Source organism: Solanum stenotomum, chromosome 9 (assembly GCF_019186545.1).
Source record: "Solanum stenotomum isolate F172 chromosome 9, ASM1918654v1, whole genome shotgun sequence".
NCBI classification, from domain to species: Eukaryota; Viridiplantae; Streptophyta; class Magnoliopsida; order Solanales; family Solanaceae; genus Solanum; species Solanum stenotomum.
In genome coordinates, this window is record NC_064290.1 from 53,316,052 (window position 1) to 53,327,041 (window position 10,990).

Below are 10,990 nucleotides of genomic sequence, written 5' to 3' on the forward strand. Positions count from 1 at the left end.
CTTTAATGAAAAACAAATCAAGAAGCCATCCAAAGTTAAAAATTCTAATATGAGTTTATGTTGTCAATTTCTAAACTTTTTTATGTTTATTTCATTCACATGTTTTGTAATTTATTTGATTAGTTGTTCAGCTACAAATCATCCACAAATTTCAATTGAAGCAATCACAGCTTCTAAAATTGATATTTCTTCATCATCAACTCATTATACATCCCTTTCTGCTCATAACTTGACTATCAACTTCATCGTCGAGAATCTTGACCCTCGTGAAGTTGAATACAAAAGTGTAGTCGTTTCGATTTCCTACAAAGGAAATATTCTCTGGGCAAACACATTAGAACTTTATCATCAACAGAAAGGAGAACGTACCCCAATACAAGTGCATTTTCATAATTCAGTCATCGAGATAAAGGGCGATGATGTGGCTAAAGAAATGAGTACTACTAGTGGATATGGATTTTTCAGAGTGGACATAAATGGAATTTATAGGTGGAATAAATTGGAAGTTCGTTGCAATGATGTGAAAATTCATACATTTTCATCATCATTTACACAAGAAATCACATCAATATTTCCAAAAAAATGTACCAAAGTAGACATCCCTCTTGATCTTTTTTTTAAAAAAAAATAAAATAAAATATTTTTATCACCATGTATTATATGTTTAACGTTTTCGATGTGAATGCAGGTCATTGATGAGAAAGGCTGGCAAGCATATAGTTAGGCATAAGGAAGGGGCATATAAGAAGCTTTTTAAATAATCGCTAATATGTATTTTGTTATGATGCATATATTATGATTAACCAAAAATAAATAAATTGAGATTATAGTTGGAAATTAAACTATTTTTCATTTAATTTCTTCCCATGAGTTAAATGAGAATGTTTATTATTTTTACAAAACTGCTCTTGTAAAGTTGTTCTTTCGCAAAAATCAAAAGTATCAATGATCGTATTTTACATGGTTCAAATTTTAATAGAAACAAAAAATATATATACTAGATGATTTTTGTTTATTTGCCTAAGCTTTGGTAGACGATAAGAATATCTGAAATCTATATTGGTGAAATTTAATATGTATTCAATGAAATAGACGAAGTACGTACAATCACATCCGTTGTCTCAAAGACACTAACACTTTGTTTAGATGATTGTTACATATTGTTCCGTAATGTATTATATTGTATTATTGAATACAGTGCTTGGATAAATTGTATTATTTTCTCTCGTTATGTAATGTCATGCATCAATCATTTGAATGATAAATATGTCAACAAAGTAGGCTATGGGATAGAGCTACTTAAAAAATGTAGGGTAAATAATAAAATAAGATTACTAAATAGTATATAAAGACAAATGAAAATAAAATATCAAGGTAACGACGCGATCGTATCAAATCAATTGTTACACAAAACAAGATCTTATGTCCTTACCTAACGATGAATTTAAACGATACAATACTAACAATGTTTAATATACTGTGATTTCTATTCATTCTAACAAAACAAACATGGTGTTAATTATATTAACAAAACTACAATACAATAAGTAACAACCATCCAAACAATGTGTAACACAATGTGATTTCTATTCATTTTTTTTCTTCAAATAAACTCAAGAAAATTGTAATTAATACTCATTTTACTAGAAAATAAAATATTACATTTGATAAAACTCTTAAAATTCCTTCTAAGGAAAGTAAAAATTATTACCTACCCACAATCTAATAGAGCATTTTTTATATTATATAGCAAAAAAAAAAAAGAAGACATAATTTTATATTATATATTATATTTATATTATCTCTAAAAAGTTATCGTAATCCCTTAGTGCATAACCTTGGATATTATAGTAATTCTTTTGTTTATTTAAAAAAATTATATATCGTTAGTGTTATTTTATTTTTTTCATTTGATTTGATGTTCGATAGTTGTACAGAGCCTGACTCAATCAAAATAATTCTCCAATAAATTTGAATTTGTGTTAGAAAATTTCATATTACAGGTAAAGTATTTCTTAACAAAGGCAATTTCATATATGGTCTCATACCTGAGACCTCTAATCACGGTAATTTATACTCAATTAGGTCACTTTGTACGTAATACACAATCTACCTTATTTTTAAGATTATAAATTCGATATTTTTTTTTGAGGTTTGCACGTAGATATTCTTATTTTTGCTGATGTGATACTGTAATTTCTTACGTCTACATAAGTCGTAACTAATAAATTTGCAAAAATAGTTGTTAATAATTATTATACTTTATCATGTAAAATAAAAATTTCGTCCCTAATTAATGTTGTATCTACTTGATAAGTACGTGGAAAATGCACATCTTGAATAACAAATTAATTAAATTACTACTCTATCACTAATTAAACTCTATATTCACAATTTAAATCCAATTAGGAAAAAATTAAAATATTTACCATATTGAAAAATCTCAATTTTTTTCTCATAAAGGTCTAACGTGTTCGCGCTCAAAGAACGTAGCCCCTGTCGAGTATTATTATTGAATCAATGTCAAACGGGTCAAAGGCTTAGAGTGAGACAAGTCAGGAATCTTAAAGCCCTAACGTGTTTGCCCAAAGGACATCTCCCTCGCGTAAGAACATGGATCCAGTTAAAAAAATAAAGGATTAAAATCAGCATTTCCACGACTTATAGTCAATGTATGTGTTTCTTTATCGTAGATTTGTTCATAAATGGAATTTGGAGAGAGTATTGTGTACGCAGATGTCACCTCAACGCAATCAAATTTATTTAAATATGACATAAATATAGTGCTCGAAAATGATTGCAAAATTAGAGGTATATGAAGTGGTTTGTTATAGGAAAATTTGAAATTTGAATCATGATCACAAAACTAATAAAAATCAGTAAAGCTATTCTTAGAACATAAAATGGTGACAAAGAAACATGTGGGGTTTAGTTTAGATATATTGTGAATTGTGATAAAAGATGTACCAAATATTTTTTGGTAATAAATTTAAAAAAAACCAATATATTTACTAGTAGAGTCTTTTAGTAAGACAAAAATGAAAGTTGGAAAAGTGCATGTCCATAAAGCCATTTTGAGGCCACAAAAATGTTGTTAAAATGAGTGGATGATAATAAATCCCTTTTTAGAAAAATACTTCTGTACTTCTATATTTTGAAATATATTTGTGAGATATTGAAATATTTATTTCAAGAGTATTTCAAGTAAAATAACGATTTTATTTATAACTTTTTGTATAAAAACTAAAACAAGTGCAATCGTAGTCTGGTCCTCTCGTTTAAGAGTATGAGGTTCCTCTAGAGTGAAGTTGTTGGGGGTATTCTATCCCACGAAGGAACAAGAGATGCTGTCGTGTAAGAAACTTAGGTAAGACATACGCTCTTTTAGCCAGTTTATTAAGACTTTAATTCATTTTATAAACCTAAGACCACTCTTGAAATACAATCAAATCTTTTTATTATAATAATGTCGTTCTTTTATCACAATGTTTTTTAGATTCTACATTTCGAACATATAATAATATATCACAAGACTTAAAATCATTTTAAAACACAAAAAAAACTTGATCATCACAATAAAATGTTATTATAGAGTGTGACTGTTATACGATTTTTGAAAACAACCACAAGAATTCAATTGAAAAGGATATTTCATTATTATTATCTAGTGAAAATGACCTAAATTATCTTTTGTCTTTGCTCTCAATAACAACCACACATATAATAAGATGTAGATAGATAGATAACATAACTTGTTTCAATTTTTTTAATTTTTTTTTGGATGTGATAAGAAAATGTTGATCACACAAAATTTTATCAATTGCTATTCTTCATCTACCAATTTTTCTTATATTTTTTTGAAATATAGAAAAAGAAGACTGAGTACTAAACATTCAACAATTTCATTTGCAAAAAAGAGAGAATCTTCTGAGAAATCAAAAGTTGAAGAAAGCTCGATTTCATCATTGAAAATTCCAAGAAATTTTCTTATTCAAGCTGTTGTTGGAGTTTTTGCTTTGGGGTTCATTGATGCAGGGTAAATTTTCCTAATTTATAAATTTTGTTTATTTATATCTATTCACATTTTAGAATACATTTCATTACGCTAGCATGAACTAGAGATCTTGAGTTCGAGTTTGGAAACGAAGATCAGAGAAATTCTTAGTGCGGAGGGGTTTCCCTCCACCTTATTAAGAAAATCAGGAATTAGCGACTGACAAATTTGACAACTAAACAACAAAATTCGTTATTAATTCTATTTAGCGATGATTAGCAACTAAGTTTATAGATAATTTCTTGAAGTGAACGACTCTGACAAGACATGAATTCTAATTAGTCGGATCAATATGTTTCACATACATTTCAAGTTGCTACAATAAACCCTCTTTGTTGTCATTTTTATGGAAAATTGATATAAATAGCTGCTCACTAAAAAAAATAGTTTATATATAAAATATGCATATAATATATCTAAATATCATGTATATTAGCTAGAAATTATAAATATTTTTTATCGAGCGGTCAATTGGTGTAACTTTTCCTCTTTTTTATTTTTTTCATATTTTTAACTTAATAATATTTCAGGTATAGTGGAGATTGGTCAAGAATTGGAGTGATCTCAAAGGATAATGAAGATTTACTGAAAATTGCAGCATTTTTTATAGTACCATTGTGTCTCTTTGTGATATTTTCTTTCTCTAAGAAAATTGAAGAATGAAAGCTTTCTATATTTTTATCCTTTTTTCTTAAAGCACAATTTATTTTTTTAAAATTTTCAATCAAGTTATTACCCTATCTTCTAAGTTGAAATATCATTACTATCAGTCATTACCATCAACTACTTCATAACTCGTTTTCTTAGCAAAACACGATTGAGTAAAAGACCATATATATTTCAATACTCTATCTACGGAGACTCTAAGAAATAAGGAAGAGGGAATATGCGAAATAAGAGAATTCTTGTGTTTTCTTTCGACTTACACTTCAATTTGGGGATTTTGAGGTGTGTGTCATCATGACCTCAATTTTTGAATGGTGACATAAACGTTATTTATAATCTCAATCCATCATAATATTTAAAGGTAGCCTAAAGAATTTACCTTTTATTTTACCATTCAAGCTTTGTCGGATCAAATCGGCCCCCTTTTGGTGCTCTTGAATTTTCTTGTAAATCTAAGGATTTTTAGAGGATTCTAGTTAGGACTTAGGATTAGCATTAGATATTTATCGTACTTTTTATTTACGCACTCTTTAAAAAATATTGATTAAGAGGAATGTTTAACTATTTTATCCTAGTTTATATCTTAAGTTATAATCTCTCTTCATTGAATATTTACTTTGTTTATGTGTTATAAGTAAGGTGTCTGTAATTTTCAAGAATAATCACTATTAAGTACTTGGGTAAAATGAGAAGAAGAAAAAAAATTCTCTCCAATTTTTGTGGAATAGTTTGAATTTCGAGAGTTAAACAATTTTAGTTTGACCGTGAATTTGGATATGTGAAATCCTTGAATTTTTTTAAATAAAATTTATATATTTGGAAACTAAATAAAAAGTACTATAAGTCACAATAATTGACAACTGGTATATATATAAAAGATAGAGCTATTTAAATCTCAAAATTTAAAAGATAACACTTACATTAAGATGAAATTTCTAAAATAATAATTATTTTGAGACAAATATTTTTAATTAAAATGATAAGTATTTTTAGACTAAAGAAAATAGGGTAAATGGTCAAACATGCCCCTAAACTATTCGAAAAGGTCTAGATATACCCTCCGTTTAAAGTTTGGCTCGCTCATGCCCTCGCCGTCCAACTTTTGGTCTAAATATGCCCTTATGGGCGTTAGTTGGCCTGCTGGACATATTCAGCTCATTTTTCATTTCTTTAAATGCCACATGGAATTGTCATATCATTTTGACTTTACCACTTGACATTTATATGAAAATTGAAAGGGATCAATTATGCCCCTAAAAAATTCGAGCCCATAAACACCTAATCCGACCCATAAATCAACCCCCTTTTTATATAAATTACTCGACCCGCTTTCAACAATTTTGTTTAAATTTTTTATTTTTTTTGATAAATCCCGAAAATTAGTTATTGATTAATAAAAAATAGGAAAAATATGAAAAAATATAAAATTAACGCCAAAAATTCACAATATAATATTGTAACCTTAAATTCAACAATTTCAACAATTTTTTTAAATTTTTATTTTTTTTCAATAAATTCCGAAAATGAGTAATTGATTAATAAAAAATATGAAAAATATATAAAATTAACGCCAAAAAATCACAAACAAATATAGTAACCTTAAATTCAAACATTTCAACAATTTTTTATTTTATTTTTTCGGCAAATTTAAAAAATGAGTAATTTATTAAAAAAAATAAAAATTAAAAAAAATTATTGAAATTTTTGAATTTAAGGTTACTATATTTATTTGTGATTTTTTGGCGTTAATTTTATATTTTTTCATATTTTTTATTAATCAATTACTCATTTTTGGGATTTACCGAAAAAAATAAAAAATTTAAAAAATTGTTGGATTTACTGTTACAATATTTATTTGTGAATTTTTGGCATTAATTTTATATTATTTTTTTCATATTTTCCTATTTTTTATTAATCAATTACTAGTTTTCGGGATTTACCCAAAAGAATAAAAATTTAAACAAAATTGTTGAAAACGGGTCAGGTAGTTTATTTAAAAGGGGGGGGGGGGTTAATTTATGGGTTGGATTAGGTGTTTATGGGTTCGAATTTTTTAGGGGTATAATTGATCCCTTTTTATTTTCATATAAATGTCATGTGGTAAAGTCAAAATGACATGTCCATTCCATGTGGCATTTAGAGAAATGAAAAATGAGTTGGATATGTTCAGCAGGCCAACTAACGCCCATAAGGGCATATTTAGACCAAAAGTTGGACGGCGAGGGCATGAGTGAGCCAAACTTTAAACGGAGGGTATATCTAGACATTTTCAAATAGTTTAGGGGCATATTTGACCCTTTAGCCAAGAAAATATAACCATAGAAGTCCGTTAAGTGTATCACTATTTTTGGAGTTTGGACCGTGACATATGATTACTGGTCACATCTTGACATTATATTATGCACAAAATGGGGAAACATTTTTAGTTACATCTTTTTGAAATTTCTACCATATTATAAAATAGGACATTAAACACCAAAAATAACATATGTAATAGTAGTAATGAAATTCATACCACGATCGAATTTTCAGTAATTGTTCAATTAAATTAAGTTGAATTTGAATGGATCCAAATATATTTATTTATAAAATGAACGACTCATCGAAAGATTAATATTTCTAATGAAATAAATTGAATTACGATGCGTAAACAATCAGACATAACCAATCACCCCCAACTCTAACTAAAACAAAATTATTGATTTTGTGGATTTTTTTCTTTAATATGATTATATCAGACATATCAAATTAAATAAATTAATAATATTTTGACAAGTTTTCTAATAAATGAATATGAGTTATATATTTAACTCAAATCAATCCAAGTTTAGTCGAGTAGATTGTAAATGAACTGATTTCTCATTCTCTATTATCAACGAGCCTTTTAGTAATTGATTAAAGTTCTTTGGTAATCGATTGACAATCAAATGCAAGTGATTTGATCAATTTACTAACCAATTTTTTGTTTGTAATTTCATTTTTTTATAGTGATGTTTAGAGTCCTCCGTTTAGTTTGTTGTGTCATAAATAATTCTTCCCCATATATCAAAAGCTACTTCCTCAGAATATCAACGTATCCGTGAGAAGAAAACTCTTATAGCTCAATAAAGTAAAAATTTAATCAATCAAGACTTTTGTATCGCAGTTGCAACTAAAATCATGAGTTCAGGTTCGAAGAACGCTTCATAGTTTAATTATGAGATTATAAAATGAGTATGGTTTAGTTTAATGTATTTTTCTATTATTTAATATCGACAACTAAAGGGTTTAGTTTAAAATATAATGAATTTCTTTCATTATATTATAGAATGTTTTTGGTCATCAAATTATGTTACGCAACACATTACTAGTTTTCATGGACATTTCTTATTTTCACGTCTCAAATTATTTGTTGTAATTATCTATTATACGTCTTATAAAAAAATATTTATTGGGAGAGGTTCTTAACTATTTTACTAATCATTATAATTTTGCAATTGAAGTATTTGTATTCTTAAAAAATATACTAGCTAATAAAGGTCAATAAAATGATTTTATCTTCAACTTCTAAAATGACAAATAATTAAATTAAGTACTTTTAAAACCACTCAAATAATTTGAGACAAAGTGGTTTCAAATTGTCTGTCGTATTTCTCTTTTAGGAGTATATTTTTATAAAAATATAAAATAGGGAATTTTCAATTATTTTATCATTATTTATGCCATAAGATATAACCTATTTTCATTAAATATTCACTCTATTAGAGTATTTGTAAACTTCAAGAACAGTTACTAGTACTAAGAATAAAATAGAAAAATAAATAATTTTATATTGAACTTCTAAAATAATAGCAACAATTTGAGACGAAGAAAATAGTTTATTCAGACTTTAATATAAATATCAAACCTCAAATGGAAAATATTTTTTTGGAAAAGTTGATGAAGGAAAACAGTTATATTATGTTTTTCATGCCAAGAGCATAAAAACAAAAACATAAACAAAAAAAATCAATTTAATTTTGTCTGTCTGTACTTTGGTTACATATTTTATTTTTTTATTTTAGTAGTCAAATCATAATTATAAGAGAGTACTATATATAAAAAGAAAAATTATCTAAAAATATTTCACACAAGGTAGATATAGCAATATTGATCACTTTTTAACCTTGTCTTGAAATAATAATTATTATCATAAAGTTTTAGATCCTTTAATATTATCGAAAAAATGTCGATCTATGAATTTTACACCACAAAAAATTGAGGATTTTCTAGAACATCAGGTGAGTTAACCAAATTTTGAGTTTGTCGTCAAAGTTTAGTCATTCCATCTTAATTTCTAGAAACTCAATCTATATAAAAGTTGAAATATTTGGATTAAGTATATAGCTTGAATGGATTTGTGAAAAATATTCTCTAAATATTTCAATAAACAACTTTTTAAGATTAATATATTATATACAATCATTATAAAGAAGAAAAAAAGCTTTATTAGTTTTGTTTGGTAATTAAATAGATTATAACTAGATAGAAGTTGAACAAATTGAATTATAATTCATTATTTAGGCATTTTCATTCAATTCATTTCGGTCTAACTAACTTTTGAGTATGGTTGGACATCAACCCATTATTTTTTCGGCTCATTTTACCCCCCCCCCCCCAACCAAACCCCTCGTCTTTCCAAAAAGTAATAATTCAATCAACCATCTATTTGTCACACCTCTAATTCTGTCATTTGCTTCTAATATTTACAATCCAAGATGTTGCAATTTAAAATGTCAAATACCAAATGATGTGGTGCAATGAATGAAACTATTCCTCTTTTAATTATATATCCTGATTTTGACTTCTGATATAAAATCATCTTTAATAAGCAAACGTTACTTCTGAATAGGTCCTATTCAACATAAATTTAAATTAATCGATCTCTAGTGAAAACATCAGACACTGAATGAAAAACAAAACGAAAACTTAAAATATTTTAAGGAAATAGTACTTGCCCTTTAAAGTCATGACTCTAGTGTGACATTACATGAAGCCCTAAAAAGCATAGCATTCAATAGCCAAATTCTACACCTCTTAGATTCTAAATAGATGCTAGAAACTTAAGAGATGCTATGCTATACAACTAACAAAAAAAATAATCTAATTACAATGAATCTTTGGAATTTGTTGTGTCATAAATTTGCAATTCAATTCACCTCCTAATAACTTCAGAATATGTGTTTGAAATTTTATATGACCGAATTAAGTTATTTTTACCTAAATTTAAATTACTTTTTGTTTGAAGTTCATATACACTATGATTGAAATTCATAGACATATAATTGAAGTTCAACTACTTTTATTTGAACTTCAAACAGAAAGGCTTAAATTTCAGCCATATAAACTTCAATCAGAAATAAATAAACGACGTACAAAATCTTTTAAAAATTGAATACAAATTAGATAACAATATTCAAATAAAACACTCCGTAAAATTTTTAGCATCCGATAATATCGTGAATATCATTCAAAATACTATAATGGAGTTTCACTTTTCTTTAATTCTAAATTCTATGATTATATAAATAATGATCTTCAAATATTAACTATTTTTTTTTTTACTTTTGAACTAATGACTATTTAGGTCTAAAAGATGCCCATCAACTATATAGGCCCAACATAAAGAGGATTGGCCATGTTAATCATGTTGCTTAATTAATTAGGTGTTAATCCAAATTATGTTTGTCTTTCACTTCTACTTAATTTATTAGATTCGAGCCCTATAAACAAAAATAAATTGATATAGAAGTTTTATTTTAGAAAATGAACTTATTCGACATGAATCTAAATTAGTCGAGTATATATCAATCGATTAAAATAATAATTTGAAAAAATTTAATAAAAAACATTATTGGTGCTAACTTGTTAATGCATCTTCAAAACTATATAATATCTTTATAGACGTGGCACTAAATTAAACCTTAAATCTACTTTGTTGTTTTAAACAAACCTCTTATCATCTAAACCAAATCCAAAAAGAACTATTTTTTTTTTTTTTTAAAGACAAATAGTTTGAACATGATAACAAGTTATTTTAACTTTTTCTTGAATCTAGCTCCTTCTAAACTCATTTAATGACAAAAAATAAACTCTTATATTTCTTAATACAAAAAAGTTATTGAGTTCAGTCAAATTCGTAATTTTTATTGTAGTTTAACAATTAGGTAAAATACTTTCTATCAAAAACTTTTTATCGTAGAGGTTCAAACTCGATACTTTAGATTAAAAATAGACCAATCTGAACCGCCC

The 10,990-nt window shown here is 26.5% G+C and overlaps 1 long non-coding RNA gene across 1 annotated transcript; it reads left to right on the plus strand.

Annotated features, from left to right (window-relative positions):
* The first annotated feature begins 3,766 nt into the window (after nt 1–3,766).
* Nucleotides 3,767–4,724, plus strand: LOC125876618 (uncharacterized). The gene is made up of 2 exons (XR_007447517.1): nt 3,767–4,036; nt 4,585–4,724. It is a non-coding gene; the product is annotated as an uncharacterized LOC125876618 (long non-coding RNA).
* The last annotated feature ends 6,266 nt before the right edge of the window (nt 4,725–10,990 follow it).